Raw genomic sequence first — 24,663 nt, 5'->3', positions numbered from 1 at the left:
GAAAAGAAAAAAAAGATAACCCCTTGCAAGTGTGATTTTGTGCAAAATGTATTCGATTTAGTTTTGGATCTGTTTCAGATTTTCTTTCATTTGTGCCAGTATTCTGGTCCTTATAGATTTAGAATAATAATACATCTGCCATTTTAATATTGTGGCTTTTCAAAATACGTATTTTCTGGAAATCTCAACAAAGTTTTACACACTCTGAAAGTACTTTCTATGGATTCATATGTTTGACTATCTAGAATAGTAAAGCTTCCTCACTAATTGTGCTGCATTGCACAATTTACCATTCATACTTAAAAAATCTGGTCCCATGTCCTCTTAAGCTTCTTTTGGCCTAAGTAGATTGAAGCACTGTTTTGACCCTTGACTTCTGTGGCATATTTTCTGGCCAGGGACTCTCTCTCTAGAAATTTGACCCCACTGCCCTCACTCCCAGGAACTGTATGGATCCAGCATTCCATTAATTTAAGCATATCTTTTTTCAAAACCCCAAACTTGTAGGTGTTTTGAGTTTACAGTTTAACTCTAAAGGGACATGAGATTTTTTGTGGCATATATCACACACACAGACTAAATACAAGACTCTAAAATCCTTTTTCTCTTCACCTAGTACAAGAAATGCACTAATTAAAACATGAATGATGTGTGCCCCAGAGGCTGGGGGGACAAGGTGACCGCCCACAGGTGGCGGCGGTGTTGGGGGTGTGGCTGCGGCAAGTGGGGAGTTCCCGCAGATGGCTGCAGTGGTGTTGGCGGCAGGGGGGTGGGGTGGGAAGTTCCAACCGGCAGTTGGTGACCACCCACAGACGCCACCAGAAGCATCAGCAGTAGCCAGCAGTGATCAGTGACTGCCCGCAGATGCTACTGGTGGTGTTGGTGGTGGGGGGAAGGTCCGCAACCGTCCACAAGTGCCGCCAGCAGTGTCGCTGGCCCTTGACTCAGGGGTGCATTGCCAATCTCAGGGGGTGCACATGCACTTGTGTGCACCCCCCTACGCATCACCAGTTAATCAAAACAAAATAATAAACTTTGTATGCATTTTTTCACTTTAGTTTCCTAGACAATCTGAACCAGTTAGGGTTGTTGGGAGCTGGATATCCTGATATGACTAGAGCCCCAGCCTACAGCTCATAGCTTGCCTTCTGAATCGTGGTCAGATTGCTTGAAACTTCTTCAAAACCTCACAGAGGTTTTGCTGCCAAATTTAGGTTTGAAATCTTTTTTGGAAGTGATTTGCTATGTACTCACTGTCTAGAAATACATAGTCATTCTCATACTGTTTGTTATTTTGGCTTTCAACTGAGCTTGAAATCAAGAAGTGAAAAAGGTTAAATTAACTCTCTTGAATCTTATTGATGATCTAGTTTAAATTCTAGGTAAAGATTCAACTCATTATTTCCTTTATGCAAAATTATTCAGCCACTACTCATATGTTTTTATTGCCCCTTCTGGGAGGAATTCTTCTTAGACAATAAAATCCCTCTTATAAATTATATGTTTTGCATAACTGAAACTTTTGCAATACCTTAGTCAATAACACCATAAAGACCCCATCACAATGATGTATTTAGAGCACATTTGTAATTATCAGAATATATTATGTTGTCAATATATATTAGGCTTGATTTACCTCTTAAATGACCATCTATTTCTGCCCTTGGTCTCTTCACCACATGTGCTTTGGAAATGCAGATTCTGGTGTGTGAGAAAGGGTTCCAACAGGGCTTTGATAATCTTGGCAAGGTCCCACATACAGTAAAGAAATGCATTGGTGTCATTTTAAGTTAATTTAACCTATTTTTTATCTAGTTCCACCAAATTAAAACAAAATACTGAAGTCTCTTGCCGTATTCTCTTCATACAGCTGAATGACCTTTAAACAATACTGACAGGGAAAGTCTAGTTCTCCTTGCCTGATGTTTTCATAAAAGAACACCTTTTTTTTTCAGCAATCCAAAAGGGACCAGGGAATGGAACCAGAAAAGGACTTTAGTACTTAAAGTAGAAGTTAGGTAAGATTCGGATACTTAAATGCAAGACTTAGATTCTTTAACCCTCCTCTAAGCTACCACCTAATCCTGTAAGTGCCTCAACTCCACATTTTTGAATGAAAAGTTTCCCAAGCACACAGAGTTGGACTTCTGTGCATTCACACAGAATGCAAAGAACTGCTTTATTCTCCACAGTTCTGAGAAATTTAGCATTTACGTTATACATAAGCCTCAATGGGATTCACAAGCTAAGCCTGTTCCTCCACTATCTTGCCTGAGGGGCTCAGTTTGATACGCATTCCCAGAGCAAACCTACTGGATTGGGATCTGTATATAATATAGCAGTAGCTGTTGTTTCCTTCAAAATACAGTTCAAAATGGAACCAGCAGATTCCACCTTCAATATTTTATCTAATATTACAATGATGATTAGAGCACTGGTTCTCAATTTTTTTTTGTACCGGGACCCATTTGTAAAGATCGATGGCCAGTCCTGACCCACAGCCCCCTGGCCCTGCTGGTGCCCAAACTCCTGACCAACAGTCTCCTGACCCCCCCCAGGCCATGCTGGTACCCCTCAATTCCAGCCTGCAGCCCCCAGCCCCCCCAACCTTGCCAGAGGGGGCCCCCAGCTGCCTCTGTCCTGCTTGGGCTGGAACGTGGTTGCTGCAGTGGCTCTGGCTTATACAGGTGGCCCTGTAGTGAGTCTGGCCTCCCTGGAGGGAGGAGGAGGGGAGGCCTGTGGCATTCCCCTGCTCTGGGCTGGGGCTGCCCTGCTGCACCAGCCAGCTTGGTCATGGCCCCTTTCCACCGCCCCCCCCCCCACAGTGAGCAGTATCTCCTGGCCATTCCACCCCTGCGAGTATGGGCACTGACCCTAGCGCTGCTGACCCAGCTCCCTCGCACCTCCTCTTGCACTGAAGGGGCAGATGCCTTCCCCCCTACTCAGCCCTGCCCTGATGCAACCTCAGTGTCCAGTCACCTTCCCCTAGCACTGGCAGGCATCTGCCCCACCCCCTTCACCCCCCCATCCCCTCCACACACACACCCAGACCCCCAGCCCTGGACCTCCAGCCCCAACATCTCATAAACTTACCTGCATCCAGCTACTGGGGTTGCTCCCATGACTCTGCCTGGCTGCATGCCAGTCACATGCATGTGCACGCACAGATGCACGTGCGCCTGCTGCTTCCAAATGCCCCAAGCAGCTTCTTGTAGGCTGGAATGCTGCCAGCCTGCAAGGGGAAATTCATGCTTTCCCACATTTTTCTTGGACTTGCTTGCAACCCTTTCAAATATTCTTGCAACCCACTTTTGTGTTGTGACCTACGGGTTCAGAAACATTGGATTAGACCACACATCCAGGATAGAGGGGACCTGGGTTCATTGTTTTCATTCAACCCAAAGCCTATAAGAGTTCCCTAGCCACTTAGGCTACAGGCTAGAGTGGGAGAGAGGACAGTATTCTCACTCCCTCCTGTTGAAGGAGTTCTATTTTGCATGGTTTAATTAAATATTTGTTGAGCCAAAGAGACAGACTGCTCAAGAACATGACTTTTTACTTTAGTGATTAGGGCAGTCACCAGGAATGAATATCTCCTCCCATATGTATTATCTAATTAGAAAAAGCTAGAAAGTCATGATTACCTTTATGCTCTTTCTTTGTCCAGTGAGTAATTAAGTATTCAGTGGAACAGCCTCAACAAGAGAGAGTAAGAATGTCTTTCCCATCATCTCCGCCACCACTAGACAGTGTCTGGTGGTTGGAGTACTGGTGATTAGGGAGATATGGTTGGAATGATCTTAAATAAAGGGAGGAATTAGTCCCAGATTTGCTCTGTGGAAAGTGAATGCCACAGAGAGGGTTGGGTGGGAGTAGATACTTGTCTGAAATTGTTTTGAATGAAAATGGAAGGAATTAGTTCTTTATGTGTGGAGCCCTCTTGGGTAGTCATGTTCTGAGAATGCTTTCTAGATTGGGTCCTCAGTTGAAATTAATGGAAGAATGTCTAGTTTGTGAATTCCTGTGTAGTTTAGACATGAAGTAGGCTCTGATCTGCACAATGATTTAAAAACTAATGCCCATCTGGGCTTACCCAGAAGCAGAACTTCAGGCCACTGAGGAACTTTACCAATGAAAATATCAGCATATATTAACTGCATGCACCTCAGCTCAGTATGGACAGTGAATGGACTTAGGTGCCTAAGTTCAACCTATGGCCCACTTCCAGCATTTACGTTCTTGTATATCCTTCTGTGCCTAAGCATCTCAACTGGTAGGAAGGCCAACATCTTCCTCTATACCAATGCTACATTCCAAGTGCAGAAACATTGCTGGGGTTTCACCCTCAAGCCCTAGCAGCAACTTTGACTCTGTCACAGTGGTGCATTGGCCAGGAAATATTGACCAGATGGCCATGCATGGGCGCAAGCAGTGGGTTGCATGTGGGGTACGTAGACCCCGAGCCCCATTTAAGGGGGGAGGAGTGTGGCAGTGCACTGTGTGTGCCTGCCACTTGCAACCAGAGGGTTGCGTGTGGGGTGCATAGACCCCGAGCCCCATTAAGGGGGGAGGTGTGTGGCAGTGCACTGTGTGTGCCTGCCACTTGCAACCAGTGGGTTGCGTAGCCCTGGTGTGAGGGTGTGGTAGAGTGAGAGGCCCCAGTGTGAAGGGGGCCAGTGACGAGGAGCCCGAGAGAGGCCGTACATCGAGCCCGGTAGAAGGCCAGCACAACAATAGGCCTCGAGGGGGCAGGGTCCTGTGGTGGTCAGCCCGAAGGGGAGAGTACCCTCGACTGGCCCAAGCTGGGGCCAGGACCATGAGGGTCAAAAGGGCCAGGGGCCCACTGCGAGGGACACCCAAGAGCCCGGGGCCTGGGGTCCCAACTGGCCTTGAGGTGGGCCAGGGCAAGAGGCCAAAGGTTCCGGGGGAACCGCACCCGAGAGGGGAAAATAGCTTCGGGAGAAGGAACAGCAGGACGGTGAGCCCAGTTGAGAGGATACCAGTGCGTGGGGCCTAAAAGACCGGAGGCTCGAGAACATGGGGAGCCCCAGTGTGAGGGGGCAGTGATGAGAGGCCCCAGCGAGGGGGCGGTTATGGTTTAAGGAGGGGAGGTGTGTGGCAGAGCACAGGGTGTCTCTGCCACTTTAAGGGCCTGGAGCTGGCAGCCTCCAGGTGCCTGATTAGGGCAGCCATTTTGAGGCCTATATGAACAAGGCAGTTTGGTTGCAGGAGGCCAGGCAGCAACATTGCCTGGCTGTAGGGCTGCTGTGAACAACCTGGAGGTAAGGGGGAGCTGCAAGGGGTTGGCAGGAGACTCCTGGTCCTGGTCCTGGGCATGACCTGAAACTGCACCCTGTCGGGAGTGGGTGGTCTGGTGGGGCTCTCAGTGGCACGGGAGCCCCCAGAAAATACTAGGCCAGTGATCACCCCGGTGAAAGGCAGGTCAGGGCGCCTTAACCCCTAGCTCCCACCACCACGGGGTGGGTTACCCATGTATTTGTTGGGGGGCCCAGATAGGTCACTGTTGTGAGGGGCCCAGAGAGGGCGGACCCCGAGAGTGGCAGTGATGTGGGCGTGGTGCTGCAGTTGCCCCCTAGAGGACGGGGAGTAGTGGCACGGTGAGGCCCGGAGATAGAGTGAGCGGCTAGAGAGACCCAGCCCGAAGGGGAGAGTACCCTCGACTGGCCCATGCTGGGGCCAGGACCAGAGAGGGTCAAAAGGGCCGGGGGCCCACCGCGAGGGACACCGAAGAGCCGGGGGCCTGGGGTCCCGACTGGCCTGGAGGTGGGCCAGGGCAAGAGGCCGAAGGTTCCGGGGGAACCACACCCGAGAGGGGAACATGGCTTTGGGGGGGCTAGGTAGCCCGGATGATGGCGGAGTGGCCGCCTGAGAGGAAGGATCAGAGAGGGGTCCTGTTAGGACGATTCTGGGGCCCAGTATGGGGCCGGTGATTAGGAACACCATGATGCCATCTGCGAGGCTTGGGCTGCGGTATTAGGGGAGCTCGGAGCTGCAGAGCGCCCCTTGGCATCGGGGTATTACAATGGGCAGCCTCCCGCTTAATTGACATCGATATATGAATCAATTATCATCAAAGGCATGGCGGGCGAGATGAGTGGGCGGTTGCCCAGAGACAGGTGGGCGGGCCACGAAGAGCTCGGCCCTGAGTAGGCCTGCTGTCACGGTGACAGGCGGGCGGGCCACAGAGTTCGGCCCCGGGAGGCCCCCTGTCACAGACTCCATAGAATCTCTTCCAACTGCATCAATTGGCCAGATGAGTCATGAATGGGACAAACATCATGGAACCTACATTCTGTCATAGGCATTTACATTGTGTAAATGCAGTGTGTATATTACATATACACTGCATTCTTTCTTGACAAAGATAAGGTATGAGCCAAATCCATAACGAGAACAGCTTCATCAACTTTGGTGGGTTTGTAACAAGAATTGTTTAAACTTTTTTTTTTTTTTCTAGGAAAAGCCTATGCTCTGTGACCATTACATTTGTAACAGGCCCATTTTTATTTTTATACCTGCACTCATTTAGATTCAATTTTGATATTCTAGTAAAAGTTTTTGTCTATTTTCCATTATATTCAAATTTCCTTCATGTTCTCTGCTAGATATTTTCCTATACTATTACAGTGACATTTTTGTCTTTGCTCCAACTGGTATAATTCTGTTCTCTGATATTATCATCATTTCTACTATACCTTTGAGCTGTCCTCTTAAAACAGTGATTCTGCAACTGTCATCTGATCTGAAACTCTGTACTACATAAATCACACTCCATTTTCATTTTTCTGCTTAACTGTATTAGATCTTGTACCTTTTTTTCTATCTATTGTGCCTTGTCTATGTAATGATAAGTTTATAGGTCGTAACCAAAATCTTCCTATGCTTTTATGCAAATTTCAATAGCTAAAAATGTTTAAGTTGAGAGACCTTTTCCTGATGAATTCCTTCATTCTGTTATGCACATTAATTGACTTTTATGCAATGTCTAAATTCACACAATCACACTTCAATAGCATCTCAGTTGGCACTCCTCTTCATAGTTTTAGGAAAGACTGAATATTAGTAGGTTAGTTGACTGTCATCCTTAGAAGCAATGCCTCTAGGAGTAGCTGGAGAGATGGAGGTAAGAAGATTCAGTACTGTTACATATGCAGCGCCTGTTCTGTGAATAAGAAAAGGTGTCACGATGACCTCTTCTACCGGCAGAAAATTACATTTACCACCTCACTTACATGCACAAACAGATTTGATAGATTGTATAATCCTTCCTGCCAAAGCATCCTGAGATCAGCAGCTGTAGAAAACCAGCAATTCATTAATAAACAAGTCTTTACAAACCTTTTAAATCTTCACTTTAGGGATAGTGATAGAAAGCTGGTGGTGGTAGAAAAAGTGAAACAAGACCATGTCTCTTGTAATATTTTATTATCATTTTCTATTATTCTTTAGAAAGCCAACAAGGTAAAGACCTTAAAGATTTATATAGACAAAAGTCTTAACTCCCTAATCCTTTTAATTTAATGCAGCTATTTATACCGGTGGAAAGTTGATATACAAAAATGGCATTATTTTCATTTAACTGTGCTGTCTCCCCACTATGTATTGGTTTTGCATAGATATAAGTGCCTAACCTGGGGGCATAACAGAGAATTGAGCCTAACTAAGGAAACTCGCTATCTAAAAATAGACATCATGCAGACAAACGGGAAAAAATGTTATGAAAAGCAGCATGACTGAACAAAGGTCGTTGTCAGCCTCCCTGTCCTGAAGCAACCATCTCTAGGGCAGATAGAATAGTGAATCTGCAATCTACAATCTAAATGAATAAATAGTAAATGTTAATGAATAATAATATTTAATAATAATGCTTGACATCTCTGTTGAGGTTACCAACGAGAGGCAATTAGCTGAGCAATAAGGATAATATTTTGAGTAATTATGTTGCCCAGAAATATCATGAAAACTGATAGCTTGTGGAGATTGTTGATGATATTCAGCTGGTCTTGAACAGTACTATAAGCAGTTAAAGTTAGCTTCTAATGCTCATCAAGCAATTTTACTCATAAACTTATTCTAGTGTCTGAAAACACTTAGAAAACCTGAGAGCACATAAGAAATGATAAGAGCCATGTGGTACCGACTGCAAGGATGTCTGTGATAGCAGGGAAGCAGAAATGAACAAAAGGAAAAGCTACAATTTGAGCTGAGAGTTAGAATACAAAGAAATTTAGTGAATGCTATCACTTTTCAAAGGTTGGAAAGTCATGTATTCAACTTCAGCTCCAGAATTCAGATATACAGTCTATCCTGAGAAAACTGGATATATTAATTGATCCCAGCTGGGGTTGAATGGAGAGCCAAAGAAAGCATAGAAGTAGGACTTTCTTCAACAGCATTGAAATCTGTTCATCTTTCATTTTGGTACACAGATCATTTTCTCAACCAAACCTGTTTTTTTTTTTTCTGAAATATAACTCCTTTTAAAAATAGTAAAAAACTGTCAGCAAACTGTGACCAGTATATGAATATTCAGTAAACATCCCGATGAAGTTCAATATTGCAGCATTAACACTGGGCCTGAGTCGCATAGATTTATTCCTCACTCCTGCCTGGATGACCTAACCCCTTTCAGAAGCAAATGAACACAGTGCATGGCTGTTTCTTAGCCTCAAGTCTTGTGGAAGCAAATTGTAAGGGAGGAGGGGAGCTTGAAATGGTGCTGGATATGGATTTGGGCCTTGTAGCATGTTACACCTAATATATACTAAATGCGCTTAAAAATGAGCGTTGGTGCATTCAAGCAGTAAAATGCGTGCTAAATGTGATTGTATAGTAGCGAAGTTAGGACTTTTAAGGGGAGGAGTCTCTCTAAATTGTATTAAATAAATACACATGTTGATTTCTATTCAGCAAAACACTGATAAATGTGACCAGGATCCTGCAAATGCTTACCTCCATTTTTTATTTTAACAAACTATCATTTGTATTCAGCAAAACACTTTAAGCATGTGCTTTGTGAGACTTGAGCTTACACTTAGGGGATTTACTGGGTCAGGATGATAATGCAAAATGTTAAGAATGGGCATATGTCTAAAGTAAATGATAAAATGCCCATTCTACTGCACACTTCTGTTCTGAGAAAATTAGAAACCGAGGTTACATACAAATGTTCTCTGGACTTAGTCTAGGTTTTGGTGGCTAGTTTTGGTTACTTTAAGCTGCTTAAACCTAGACTGGGAGCAGTGTGTACAGACATTTGCTGTTGCAGGGAGTGGAATGGGAAGCCTTAGGTAAGTAACTTGAGGTGGGGAAAGGGGCTGGTGGAATCAGGGGTTGCTGGCAGGTCTGCAGGGGTTGCTGGTGAGCCTAAAGGGTAGTTTGATGGGTCTGGGAGGGGGCAGGGAAATGGTCTGGCAAGTGGGGGCAGGGGACTAAAAATAGCTCAGTCAGAGTTGGGGGTAGGAACAGTACAGCTCCTGGGATGAGGCAAGTGGCTGGGCTTTCCCAGACTTGGGGCTGTGCTGCGAATGTGTGTAGGCATGTGCTAGATCAGGTGAGTCCCTTTGTAGCTCATAGGATCATAGGAAGGTAGGGCTAGAAGGGGCCTCACAAGGTCATCTAGTCCAGCCCCCTGCTCAAGGCAGGACCATCCCAGGCAAGTGTCTTTCCAACCTGCTCTTGAAAATCTCCAGGGATGGAGAGTCCACAGCTTCTGCAGACAGTCTGTTCCAATGCCTGACCACTGTCATAGTCATAAAGTTCCTTCTAACCTCCAGCCTAAATTTCCCATGCTGCAGCCTGAGTCTATTGCTCCTAGTCCTGTCTCTTACAGCCAGGACCCTTTCAGGACCCTTTCCAAACTGTGCACTTCTTTCTTGAAGCATGAGGCTCAAAACTGGACACAGTACTCCAAGTTATGCCTCTGCAGAGCAGGAAAGGGAGGAAGGATCACTTCCCTTGATTTGTAAGTGCCACTCTCATTAATACAACCCATTATGCTGTTGACTTTTTTTTTTTTTTTTTTTTTTTTTTTTTTTGGAACAAGAGGACACTGGTGGCTCACATTCAATTTATAGAACCCTAGTTCCTTTTCTACAGTACTGCAACCAAGCCAGTCATTCCACAGTTTGTACTGGTGCCTATGGTTATTCTATTCCAAAGGCAGGACTTTGCACTTGTCCTTAAATCTCATCTGGTTGACTGGACCATTTCTCCAATTTCTCCAGGTCATTTTGGATCATAGCCCTGCCCTCTGGAATGTCCACAGTTGCACCCAATTTGGTGTCATCTGATCAGCTTATCCTTTTCTTGATTTAAATTCATACAGCAGTTTCCAGTCTGTGGTATGCGTACTACCAGTAATACGCAGATAACCTGTCAGTGGTACGTGTTAACAAATGTATTATAATTACTTTATATAACACAAATTTGCTGGTGGTACTTAAGGTTGTATTGTTTTAAATTGGTGATGAACAATTTGTCAGAGTTTGGGGACCACTACATTAGCACATTTCTACAGCTGAACTAACTTAAGTTAGAAGCACCATTTTTGGCCAATTTAAACCCTGTGAATGCCTGCACAAGTGGGCATTTAGATTGGCCTAAACCTAGTTAGGGTGATCTAAATGTAATGCTCGTATGAACCCAGAGGTGGTAATATAAAACAAAAGGATTTTGGCAGTTGTAGTCTATATTCTCTTCTTGGAAAAAGGGAAAAAGAAAAACATAAAAAATGGCAGAGAAAAAGTGTTTCATTTTTGATATAAAAAGAGTATGAAACAATATTTTTCCACTCTTTTCCCATTAACTATCTGACAGAACAGCTGGAGTTTCAATAAACATACTCCAAAGCATGTTCATGTATTGTCAGTCAGTGCAGTTGTAAATAAAATGGGTTTAAAAATCGGGAGCACCGCAGAGCTATGAGTGATGCTATGAATTGATTTTTATAGGCATTCTTTAGCTTTTTGAGGTTTTGTTATTTTCTTTCTGGCTTCAGAATTGCCTGGAAAGGGGTTATGTCTTTGAACAGCTGTCTAGACTCCTGCTTACAGACAGAAAGAAAAGAAATATGGACTAGAAGAAACAAAGAGAATGAGAATAATGGATCATGCAACATATCATTCTCCATCATGTTTTAATTACACCAGTATGTTTGAGGAGCATGTCTGTGAAAGCCGCTGGAATAAATTCTGTTCTCACATTAGCAGAAAACCAGAGTGATTCTGTTGAAAACAATCCAGACTTACACCACAATGAGTGATAGCAGGCACAATAATTCAACTATTGTAAGGTTAATCAAGTAAGTGTCTCAACATCTTTCTAAATGCATCAACAGTGGCATAACAGATGGTTCAGATAAAATCTGCATAATAGAAAAAAAGCTTTCCTTTGAACCTGTTTGAACCCATGCTGAGGAGGCTTGAAAAAAAAAAAGTCTATTTCATTTTTTTTTTCTTAATTATTCTTAATTTGCTTAGCACATCATTGGTTTATACCACACTAGAAAGACACACCAGAAATCTCAAAGGAAGGGGTGTTCTATTCATACCTTTTCTATTTGTTCTTGCATACCCAAGAAGTTTGGATAAATATCTGAATATATAGTACAGCAGAATCCAAATTTGTTAGCAGTGGGGTTATACTGCAATATTCATCTGTTTTTTCTCTGCTGTTCCTTTGTTCTGAGTTGTGGGATAGAGGACAGCTAGATGGCCAGGTAGATAGTCCACTGTTAACTTTAGAGTACATAAATCAATACTTAATTTCATGTACAAATAAATTTTGAAAAATGGAGGCTTCGTAATTTGGCGAAAAACAATGTGGGTATTTGAGAACTAATATTATCCATAGTGGTTTTGATTGATATTGAAAGATTTTGGGTTAGAGCACTGAATATGTCAGTGATGTGCTTAGGGGAAGTATCACCTCCTTAGACTTGTTCATGATGCACCTGTTAATGTATGATAGAGTGTGGTCAGCTTTATTGATCACGTTGTCACATTGTCAACTCATGTTCATCTTGGAGTCAGCTATGACTCCGAGATCCCTTTCTGCTGCTGTGCTACTTAGAAAATCATTTCCCAATCTCTGTGTGTTGGTGATTCCTTCTCCCCAGGTGCAGGACTCTGCACTTATCCTTGTTAAGCTGCACCCTATTCTGTTCTGCCCACTTTTCCAGCCTGTCCAAATCCACCTGAATCCATTCCCTGCCCTCCAGTGTCTCTTCTTTGCCCCATAATTTGGTGTTATCCATGAATATGGACAGTGTACTCACCATGGCCTTGTCCAAATCACTGATCAAGATATTGAACAGCACTGGCCGGAGGACTGAGCCTTGGGGGATCACAGCTGCTCTCATCTTTTCAGGTTGAGACCAACCCATCCACCACCACTCTCTGGGTGCATCCCATTAGCCAATTTGCCACCCACTTGACCGTGTAATCATCAAAGTCACAGATGCGTAGTGTTTTATTTTTTTTTTTTATCAGAATGTGATGTGACATCATGTCAAAGGCTTTTTTAAAATCTAAGTATATGACATCCACCTTGATTCCTGCATGTAAACAGTTTGTGACCTGGTTGTAAAAAGAAACAAGGTTAGTCAGGCAGGATCTACCTGCAATGAATCCATGCTAGTTGCCCTTCAGCATGATTTTTCCTACTGGACTCCCAATAATGTAGTTCTTAATACTTTTTTTTTTTTTTGAAGGTTTTCCCAAGGATAGAGGTGAGACTTACCAGTCTATAACTACCCAGATCCTCCTTCCTCCCCTTTTTGAAAATAGGGACCACATTGGTTCTTTCCCAGGCTTCTGGGACCTGCCTGAGTGCCATGAGTGCTCAAACAGTTTTGCCAGGGGCTCTGCTATAACACTGGCTAATTCTCTTAGCACCCTGGGATGAAGATCATCTGGGCCTGCTGACTTCAAAACATCAAGCCCCTCCAAGTGCCCCTTCACTAGGTCGGCACTAACCTTTGGTTGGCTGGTGTCCCTCTTGTGCCTTTCTGTAGTCCAATTTAGTCTTTGTCTGTGTTTAGGAATACTGATGCAAAAAACTTATTGAAGACCTCAGCTTTTTCCCTCCTATCTGTTACTAATTGCCCTAGTTTGTCCTGTAGGGATCCTATGTTACCATGTGTCTTCTTTTTGCTCCCTATATACCTGAAAAAGGACTTTTTGTTGTCCTTAATTCTTGTTGCTAGCCTAAGTTCCATTTCTTCCTTGGCTCTTCCAACTGATTCCCTGCAAGTGTGAGCCAAGTAGGTATATTCCTTCTTGGTGGTTACCTTCTGCTTCCACAGGCTGTATGCCTCTTTTTTTCATCCCTAGACTTTCCTGGATTTCCCTGTTCAGCCAAGAAGGTTTCTTGGCCCCTTTGCCCCTTTTATGTTCAATGGGATTGTCTCCTTCTGTGCCTGAAGGATCATTCCCTTGAGGAATGACCACCCTTCCTGGGCTCTCATCTCACCAAGGCTCTTGTCCTTGAGTGCCTCACTTACTAACCTCCTGAGCTCATTGAAGTTAGCCTTTTTGAAGTCTAGCACTTTCCACCTTAAGATGAATAGTGAATTCCAACAATTACTGGTCACTGTCTCTTAGATTACCCTGTATCTACAGATCCCCCACCAGGTGATCCCCTGTAGCAAACACCAAATCCAATAAGGTATTTCCCCTAGTGGGACCAGATACTTCCTGCATTAGGTGAAGGTCCTGTATGCAGGTTAAGAACCTATGTGAATGGTTGGATCTAGCTGACTGCTCCTCCCAGCAGATGTCAGGGTAGTTAAAGTCACCCATGACAACCATATCCCTTGAGCGTACTGGCTCTGAGAGCTGCCTTGAGAATTCCAGGTGTAATTCATCCTCCTGGTGTGGCGGTCTGTAATAGACTTCCACTACCAAGTCCCTTTCACCCTGACCCCCTTGTATTAAGTGTCCTCAGCTCACCGTGAATTCAGCTCCTGGGCAAGTCTTTTGAGGGCCTTATTTTCCAAATATTTGTTAGCAGATATATAACTTACTGGTCACATCTACATGTGCATATTAATGTGCAACAATAAACTCCAGCGTATATCGTGCCAGAATTTATTGCTCCCGGGTGTTGTGTTTACATGTCTACCTGGGACCACAGCACATTGAGCTGGGTCAGAGCAGTCCTCGTTGGCAGGGAGACCAAGGGTTCAACCTGCCAGCCCAAGCCTGCTCTGACCCAGTTCAACGTGCTACGGAGGGGCTGGCTGGGGCACTAGGCTGCTTCAGTGCAGGGGTAGCTGGAGGCAGCCCCTGCAATGAAGCACCCTCATGTCCCTGTCATTTGGGTCAGCATCTACAAATGCATTGCTGTGCACAAAATAACTCTGCAGCATGATAGTACCTGTATTTACAAGTACTAACTTGCTGAGGAGTTTATTAGTTTCCTGCAGCCTAATAGGGCCTCATGTGTGGACACCGAAATATTTACTGAGGAACTAATTAAGCTACTCTGCAGTAAACATCTCATGTAGATGCACCCACTCTTATCATGATTCCCATATGAATCTCAGTAAGAGTATACATGTAAATAAGGCTATGCACAAGGTACTGATCCGAAATACTTCAGTCTTTCTAGACATATTGGTTACCTTTAGGTACCCTCTTAAAACTTATGGCAGGGGAAAAAAGGAATCTCTCACAAGATTCTCCACTAAATTTATTGAGTGGTCAAGCACTGGAACAGGCTACCTAGAGAAACTGTGGAATCTGCACCCTTGGAAGTTTTCAGGAACAAGCTAGACAGACACTTGGGAGGAATGATTTAGCTAGTGGTGAATCTGTCTTGATCAAGGGGCTGGACTAGATGACCTTGTGACGTCCCTTCCAAACTTACTTTCCTATGATCCTATGATTAAATACTAACAACAAACAACAGTAAGAATAAACTTGAGTGATCATTTCTGAAACCTCTGATTTCAATCATCCATATATAAATTAAGTTATATTACATTGTTATAAAGAGTACTACAAGAGTGCCACATCCAGAGAGTCAAACGTACCAGATGTTCAAAGCTCCACTCAAAAGCGGACTGGAGAACGTGCTTAAGTTCTTGAAAAGATTTAATATGCTTGATAATATGTTTAGAAATATATACATAAGCATGCTGCAATAAATTAAGTCTTCCTTTCCTGGAAGTATTTGCAAATTATACCTAATTTGACCTTTTTGTCCAAGTATCTGGGTATATTTTGAAATATTATTTTATAAGCTGAAGAATAATATGTTTATAATGGAAAGACTCATTTTCTTACATTGGACCTTTGACAAAGAAGTATTCTTCAGGATAAGTACACTCAGATTTCTAGAGAATATAAACCTCAGGAAAGGCCAAGGAAAAAGTCCACCAGCTGCAGGGGAATTTGTGATGGGAGAGAACAATCCCGGCTTCCTTTAAAACTAGGGACCCTGAGGCAGCTGTGCAGCTTAGAAACTGTATTTGGCAGCTCTACTCCCCTGGCACAAAGGAGTTATCTATAGTAAGAGCAAGGTTCTTCTGTGCAGAAGACAGAGCTTTCTCTGGGATCATTTTAATATTAGAACAAATTCCCACATTAAGACTCATCAAACTTTCAGTGCCTTTTAGTGCCAAGTGGCAGATGCCTTGCCTTTGCCAAAAAAATACCCCAGTGCAGATACAAATCACTTAATTTCTTTAAAATTTCCCTTTTGGGAAAGGAATAGAGAACGAGCTACACTTGACAGACATTAAGTCATGCCTGTTTAATATACTTTTGGAAGTTGATCAAATATTATGGTGATGTTTGCCTGGGTGGCAGGCCTCCCCCCTCCTCCTGTTGAAGCTGGGCCACTGTGCAGAAAGCAAAGCAAAATCCACAGAGGCAGAAAGACAGGGCACAAGAGGCAGCTTGACTAATGGTCTGTCTACACTGTGTACGCACTACCCCACCTACCTGCTCCTTCTCCACGTGCATCAAACCCAATGGTGCTGTCCACTGAATGAACTTTTTAATAATTTGGTGCTCCACTGGGGACAGTCACACCCAGAATTGTAGAACTTTAAAGTCAAAGAGGGAGGTGCCCAGAGAGGTTAAACACCTTTGGCACATACAAGTGGGAACATACACTCTCTGGGGACAACTAGCAGCAGCACATATTGTGGCACTGCTAGTTGCCCCCGGGGAATGCCCCTGCACGTGTGCAGCAAGTTGCCCCGGGTGGAGTAGGGAAGGCTGAGGCCAGCACTTGGGCTGGACCCAGTAGCCTTGCCTGGGGTTCTGGGGGATTCCCAGGGCACCGGCAGCAGCAATCTGGGTTTGTAGAGCTTGGCCAGCAGCCGGAGTGTGGCTCTGGCTGACCAGGGTCCAGTTTCAGGTGGTACACACTGCCACCATGTGCACTGTACCGCTTTTTTCTGCCACAGGGTTTTTTTGACCCCGGGATCTGCAAACCACATGTGCACACTCATGGGGATAAACTTAGAGGGGTGTAGATGAAACCTGGGGAAAAGTAAGTTATATTCCAGTGCCTAAAATGAACCTAAGTCTTTTATAGATGCCAACATCCTTATTTGAATCAAGCCCTAAATCCTTCATCTGGGAAGAACTTGGATCGTAAAGGAACAGAAAGTTTCTGTAATTGACACTATTATAAAATTGCATTCTAAGCAACCAGACTAGCATTTTGCCTAGTTGATTACCCTTACTAACCTCTGCCAAACTGAACAGAGAGAACAGCTTTCTTTTTCAGACAAAGGTTAAATGGTTTTTGCTTTTTATTGGTGGTACAAATGATTTAATAGATCTTTTACACTGTTCTTTGTTTATCCTGATGTTTTACAATGTGTTATTAAGACCACAGAGAATTTCTCCCCCTTTTGATTATGATATATGAATCTCCTCAATAGACTCATGTGTGTAGGGATTGGCTGTCTCCCAGAGCACTGAAGAAGAAAATGTTGGGATCACACTGGTTTTGTTTTGATTTGCCAATGAAGAGGGAAAAGAAATCTGCCAGCAGGGAATCAATATAGCTCATGAAATCCTTATCCACAATGATAGAAGAAATGAGATGTTAGGATGTAATGGGAGGGTCAGAAAAAAAGAGATGTCAGGAGCATGAAAAAATACTGCAGAATTTACACATTGTGATTCATTGGGTAATAACCCTGGTAAGAACAAGCAATACAATTCTGTCGAGTGTGTTATGCAATGAAAGAGTCAGATGTAATCACTAAGTTAAGAAGTTTGAGCATTCATTTGTTATCAGTATTTCTTAGTCCATGCCCAGGCCTCCTTCTCTCCATCATACAGAAAGTTAGGGCTGGGATTTCACCTTGTTCTGCCTTTAAGAACTGACAAGAGGCTGACACTGTTAAAACTGTTTCCTCACCTACTATATCACCTGGTTTAAACCTGTCAGGAGCATTCATTCTCCAAGGACATTACTCAGTCTTTCTTTGTCAGATACAAGAGAACAGTGTTATTGAGCATCTTATTTTTCACCCAATGTAGGAAAAATATAGATGAAACATCCAATTCAATGTGCTGATATAATGATGAACTGGGTATTATATATGTACAGCACTGTCTGCTCATCAATAGAATCAGCATTCCTGATTCTTGCCCAGTAATAGTAGTTCAAGCGAAAGGGGCTTGTGATTAAGGAGTAGCTAGATCTGAGAATGTCCTCTAATCTTGCCATGCATCTTTAAGCAGTCATGAGTTGAGTTGCAGCATATTGATAACTATCAAGTCATGGTTGGCCCTAAGTCTGTTGCATATCAATACATACATCATAAAGCATTGGGCTGAAAAGGAGGAAAAGGACAAACCAAAAGGAAAAAAATGGTCCACACCATGAACCTGTGCAACATACCGTTGACCTGCACTTCTTTGTTGAAATGGGTTCAGTTTATACACATTGCCATTTAATTCATTATGCTACAGTGAGAGCTGATATAGGGTAAAGTTGCACATTATGCTTAGGTTGTGTTATGTGCACTTAAAACGTGAGTGTCTGCACATTCAAGCAGTAAAACAAGTCCTAAGTGCGATCATTTCACAGCAACGTTATGACTTGTTCTGGGAGGAATTCCTCCAGCTCATATCAAGCAATGTGTTCAATTATCATCAGACTGCTCCACAGACATAATACAAGTTCAAGTTTCTGGTGCAGTGTGGGAAGGGCTGGTGTGGATCCAGTGACAGAAGTGACATCATCTCCCAGGCTCAACTTCCTGTGCCTCCCTCCACCCACTGCTAGAGGTAGAGACCTGGTTCACCCTGGCATGCTAGGGGCACGCTCTTGTGGACTGAGCAGTGCTGGGGACATAGTGAGAAGGCTTTAAGTGTGGGTTTGGAAAGGTGAACATGGAAGCTGCAGAGCACAACAGTGTTGGTATTGGGAAGGGGTGAGAGGAACAGCTAGCTCCAGCCCTGTCTGGAGTGGGCCGAGATTGTAAGCATTACTGTGCGACTACTCAGAACATATCCTAACTTTTTATCTGGCATGGTAATGCTTATCACAATCTAAATAGAACGTGTGCTAAGTGTTTTAGACCCATAGTTTTCCGTTTTCTGGTTATGGATATTGAACTGGCCAGCAGTTGTTAAAACAGTAGCAAATCACATAATTACCTGTGTAATGCGTTGCATCAGTTTATTATAGAATCATAGAAAATTAGGGTTGGAAGGGACCTCAGGAGGTCATCTAGTCCAACCCCCTGCTCAAAGCAGGACACCAACTAGATCAGTGGTTCTCAAACTTTCTTTTTTTGCGGACAACTTGAAAATTGCTGAGAGTCTCACTTAAACTTTTTTTTTGTTCTGATCTCTGTCATCAGAAAAAATAAATCAAGTGCAGGGCCAAGTACAGATATTCTCAATTGTTTTGCAACCTTTCTGAATGGAGCTCGCAGACTAGGGGTGGTCCGTGGACCAAAGTTTCAGAACCTGTGAACTAGGTCATTTCAGCCAGGGCTTTGTTGAGCCGGGCCTTAAAAACCTCCAAGGATGGAGATTCTACCACCTATCTAGGTAACCCATTCCAGTGCTTCAGCACCCTCCTAGTGAGAGAATTTTTTTCCTAATATCCAACCTAAACCTCCCTTGCTGCAACTTGAGACCATTGCTCCTTGTTCTGTCATCTGTCACCACTGAGAACTGTCTAGCTCCATCCTCTTTGGAACCACCCTTCAGGTAGTTGAAGGCTCCTATCAAAGTTTATCTGTAATGTGCTATATCAGTTCATCAATGTTTATCCCAAATGTTGCATGAATGGAATACATGACTCTGAAATATGAGCCATTGAAAAATAACATCTTTCCTTATACTGTGGCTGTTTCCTCTTTGAATTGAAGAAGTCTAGAATCTTGCAGGGTGTTTCTTCCAGCTTAGACTTAAATTTATTAGCATCTCTTTGTTTTTGTGTGCTCTCATCTGGAGCAGTGATAAATTGTCAGTGAATCTGTGTTTCATTATATAATTTTGATGGGTTCACCTCTTGTTTTAAATTTTGCTTTTCTGTGATTTTGCACACATGATGCCTTCATATTCATTTATATTAAAATACAAGCATTTTTCTTTATGTGCACATAACTATGAATATACACAATAGAATTTCTTTTCTCCTTTTTAAGTATTTATTTTTTGTCCTGCTTGCCAATTCTTTCCTCTGCCGACAAACTTTTGGGAACTGTTAATAAAACTTCTCGGCTCATTTCTTCCTTCTCCAGTTCATAAAATCTTTCAGTTTATACCAAACGTTGTCAGGATTCATATGTAGAAAAAAAAAGAAAGATTTGCAAACATGATTGCTAAAAAAGCTATTTCAAAACAGTGTTCAGTACAAATGGGATTTTTGGTAATTTAAATATATACAAGAAATGCTTATTATGCTGGACAGGGATGACTTCAATAGTCATTTGTCTTTATGAGGCAGTACAGTCTCCTATAGTCTTCATAGCTTATCCTAAAACTGCTTTGACTAATTCAATGCATCTGATTCTTATCTTACATATCCTAGCATAATAGAAGAGTAACTTCACTGAAGGAGAAGGAGCTACTGTGACACAAATCCAGAATAACCAAAAGCACAACCAGGAAAAATGATTAAACAGAATTGCTGCTTGAATAATATTTATTGAAAACAAAGGTCAGTAAATTTGGGTTCTGGAGTTTTGTCTCCATGAATTATACATGATATCATGTTTTTGTGACTGTAGGAGGAATTGGGAAATATTCTATACTTACCACAAGTGACGAATTGTTGTTCTGTGGGCAAGTGGCAGTGTATCTCTTACTCACATTCTGTATTCAAGCTTACAAGTTGGCCATCTTTTACATTGTTTAGGTCCTGGTCTCTGATTAACTGACATTTGTCATGGAGGTATAGGTCATAATGCCTTCCCAATACAATTCTGTGTGTTGGTTTCAGAATTTATGTATATGTCTTGACCGCTTGGTGATCAATCAAATATTTATGAACAACAAATAGGAATAGAAAATAAAAATCTGAATTGGGCATTTGAGAATCTGTTTTATCCTATTTGAACCACTCTGTGGAATACAGGCCAATGATACCAGTGTATTTTATTAAAACATGTAAATGAGATTTCCCTGGCTACAGGATTTTAACAAAGTCTCACTTAACATACTCTGAACAGAGTAAGATGGCACAACAGTCAAAATGTCAGTAGGTTCTTCTTGCCCCTCTACTTCTACCCCTGCTCCCCATACACTCACATTCTGCTTATTCTTGCTGTTAGTGTTGAGTTGGCCATAGTAAAAGCAAAAATATGCAATCACTGAATGCCCAACTTGATCTGACTAGTGTGGTAGATGGCCCAGAGGGAAGATACTGGAAATGCATGCTCTTCTCTTTCAAGTGTTTTCTACCTCCCACTTGCAAACATAAAGATGGGAACTAATTAGTTCCTTACATTTCCTCATTTTCATCAATTAAAACCTTGATGAAACCTTTGGGTCTTTGGTAGCCATTTTCCTTTCTGTAGCTGTGGTAAAGGAACTGTTTCAGGACAGGGTAACTCTGATTGACCACTTCTTTTGAGGATCAAGGGCTTCTTTCTTTTTATTACGGACGAAATTACCAGAAGCCCAGTGGAATCCTTCAGCTTTCCTTGAAGCATCATGGAAGCACAATTAGATTATATAAGAACAGGACTGAGAGATTACTGTTAACATTTTGTACTACTATTCCCAGTTTCCACAGGTTAATTAGCCCCGGGTCAATATAGTGGACCTTATAGCTGTAGATTGGGGTAGGCAACCCATGGCACATGTACCAGAATGTGGCACAGAAAGGCATTGTGCTTGGCATTCACATCTTGGGGAAGGGGCCGGGGCTGCACTGCCACAACAAGGATCTGCCCCCTTGTAGCTCCCCTGCTGTCCACTCCTGGCACACCAAAATCTTATAAGTTGAGGTTGCAGATGTTTTTGGCATGCTGCCCAAAAACATCATTGACCCCTGCTGTAGATGAAGAGGAGACATAAAATCTTCATAGACTGAGATCCCCCATTTCTTATGCTCAATTCTTCCTTTTTTGGGAGGAAGGTGGAATAATTCAAAAGAGTAAGTGGAATCTGTGGGGTAGACTGGGGAGAATCCTGAATTATGGGCTACATGGTAGGAGCCTTGAAACCCAGGCACTGAACCTGCTCAAAGTACCTGGTATATTAAATTAATAAAACCGTGGCCTGCCATTTGAGTCATTCCCATATGTCTTCATTTACCTGCATATTCTGATTATATGTGGCATACAAAACTGCAGGGGAGACATCCACATTGTGAACCAATCTAGTGCAAAAACAGAGAAATGAGAACATGCACTAAGTTGGTCCTTATCCCTTGGGTTCAAAGCACCCGAATGCTGATGCAAAGGACAGGGAATCTAGCCCCACTAGAAATGAGTCAGGGCAAAATGGAAAAGGCTGAGAATTATTTCTCCTATTGAGCAGCGAAGAGAGAGTACACACATCACCTATTTGATGTGGTACAACAGAGTTCACTATTATGGCTAAAGAAACTGGGCACACCGCTCAGCACTCTATGAACTGAAATCCCTTCATAACTGCTGCTTTGGCAGTGCACCTCTGCAGATAGCTATGTATGAAAACATTGCGGTAAAGTGTAAAGAGAAATTATATATATATTAGGTTATTTGCCTCTTGGATTATAGAAAGGAGTATTTTTCCCCATTAATAAAGAAATCTGTGAGGAGGTAAACACACTTAAAACCCCTTTAAACACCTTGGCTTTCTTATCGCAAGTACATTTTCTTTTTAAATGAAAATTTCCTGTTCATGCCAAGTCTACAAAGATAGGAAGGATTCTTATCTGTCCTTTAATTTATAGGCTATATCTTTTGGGAGCCAATCAGCTTCTCCACTGAAGCCGAGTGTAGAAGAGGAAAGGAAATGAAACAGCTAAAGAATGAAAGTGAATTGTACTGGAGAAATGAGAGGTAGGGGAGAGGACATGGAAGAAGAAAAGAAGAAAAATTACACATTTGTAGTAATAAACACATTTTATTTAGTAATAATCGACCATTAATTCTAAGAAAATCTACAATAGTAAGATAGAACTATGGTTATTTTTCTCAGAAGGAAATCCGAAGTACCCAGCATCTTGATAAGGATGGGACTATTCAAAATGATCAACGGCTGGTGCATGCCACTGATGGAGCAGGACTCATTCATGCATAACTAGGATTCTTGGTGAATTTGCAGGACAAATTACAACCATGCAATATATGTAGCAATCGCTTGGCAAAGTGACAAAGCTTCAGTACACAGAACTATCACACAAAGAGGTTCTATCATTAGCAGCAAGTTTACTTTAAAAATAAGACCTAATCTCTTACAGAGCTACAAGATAAGGGGCAGACTGGCAGATGCATGTGCCTGGGCAAATCTATTCGAGGGACCCAGCATCAAAAGTATTTTAGGATCTAGTTTAATAAACCTGAGAGTCCAATTTAACTCTATTGGGACTTCTGGTGTAAGCTCAGTGGAATGACATTTGGGATATTGACTTCATGTATGTTTGACTTCATGTATTTTTTATTATTATTTTTCTTTGGATATGGCATGGTTATTCTGAATCCTTACATGCAAAATCGAACTCAACCTTTGCTTTGTATTTTTAGTCTTTCAGCAATATTCACACATACTGCCTGTGTATCTCTTGCTTCATTGACCTTTCCTAGCAACTCGTACCTAAAATGTCACAACAAACAAAGCTCACAGGTTCCTTGCTGTATGTTTCAGAAGCTAGTCCTGGTCTCTGGAGGGAAAGCTGCCATTTCCTCTTTCCTGTTTTTTCCACCTTCAGTGACAGAGATGCTGCTTTCTCTTTCCCTTGGGTTATGCACCATACCATGGTTTTCATCCTCCTGACAAGTTATTTCCTGCTGCCCTTCAAGATCCTTGACGTCATTTCTGAAACCATTTTATATCATTCTTGTATTAAACAGCCCCAACATGGTGTATACAGCCTTTTGCTCCTCTTTGAATGATGTCAAAAAGAATCAATAGAGTTTTTTAAAGAGCTACCCAGTAATCGTATTGTATCTGCAGATAAACACAACTCAACCTGTCAGCCTTTTTCTTCAAACCTCTTGGTGAAATTGAGGTATTTTATGAGTGGGGAAACATGAAAGATAAATGCACAATGCCACCAACTGCTAATAGCGACGCAAATGTTCTCTTCACACCGTTGATCCCTCTTAGTCCTTTGAGCATACCTCTCCTAAGAACAGGGGAGGTCAAGCTCTGCTTCCCTTACATTTGGGTACGATCCCATTCCCTGTAGCAGAGAAAAGAACACAGATGTTTTCCTGTAATTTTTGCTGGCTGTATTACGTGAATTATTCTAGGCTTTACCAAATGATTTGGGTTTTTTCTCACCATAGAAATGCAGACACATCATTCCCATTGAAGTCTGCTGGTGGCATATTTTCATTCAAAGAAAATAAAGGCTAGATTCACTACTGGTGAAAACTGGCACAAATCCATTAATTTTACTGGAACAAAACCATTTTTCACTAATTATGAATAGTGCTCAACTTTAGCATTAAACTTGAGAGAGGTTCCCCAACCCTCCGATAAGAGAATTTAACATGCATCCAAAATCCTAATTCTGGTGCACTGAGCTTCAGCTGGGGGCAGGATGTTACAGGATGGCTCTGCAGCTGCATATAGATTAACATTAATAGATCAAGTGGCAGCAAATGTAAAATAGATACTGTTGGGTTTTGTAGAACCAACTTTTCCATTACAGATGACTTTCTTCAACAGTGCTTTACATCAGCTATTAGTATAGGGGCATGTCTGTTCAAAAGTCATGGCAGGTTCGAGCCTGTATATTTCCTATTCTCCACTGTCCTTATACTGGGTAATTACAGTAGCATCTGAGCACCTAGCAGAAGTTTACTAAATTAGCATTGTATGGAATTGGCAAAATTCTCTTTTCCTCCTATATACCAGTGTATCTCTCACGCTCATAAAAAAAAAAATAAAAAAAAATCCTGTTTTCAAATGTACCTTTCTCTTCTTTCAGGTAAAATGGCCTTGTCAGCTGGTAGTGAAAAACCAGAGAAGTTGGGAACAAGGAAAGTCAACA

The 24,663-nt window shown here is 42.6% G+C and overlaps 1 long non-coding RNA gene across 1 annotated transcript; it reads left to right on the top strand.

Annotated features, from left to right (window-relative positions):
* Nucleotides 1-5,116: 5,116 nt before the first annotated feature.
* LOC132252094 (uncharacterized) lies at nucleotides 5,117-24,558 on the top strand. The gene is made up of 3 exons (XR_009463836.1): nucleotides 5,117-5,282; nucleotides 20,044-20,172; nucleotides 22,396-24,558. It is a non-coding gene; the product is annotated as an uncharacterized LOC132252094 (long non-coding RNA).
* The last annotated feature ends 105 nt before the right edge of the window (nucleotides 24,559-24,663 follow it).

This window comes from Alligator mississippiensis, chromosome 1 (assembly GCF_030867095.1).
Source record: "Alligator mississippiensis isolate rAllMis1 chromosome 1, rAllMis1, whole genome shotgun sequence".
Taxonomy (NCBI): Eukaryota; Metazoa; Chordata; order Crocodylia; family Alligatoridae; genus Alligator; species Alligator mississippiensis.
Note: the sequence above shows the minus strand (reverse complement) of the source record. Positions and strands in the feature narration are given on the sequence as shown.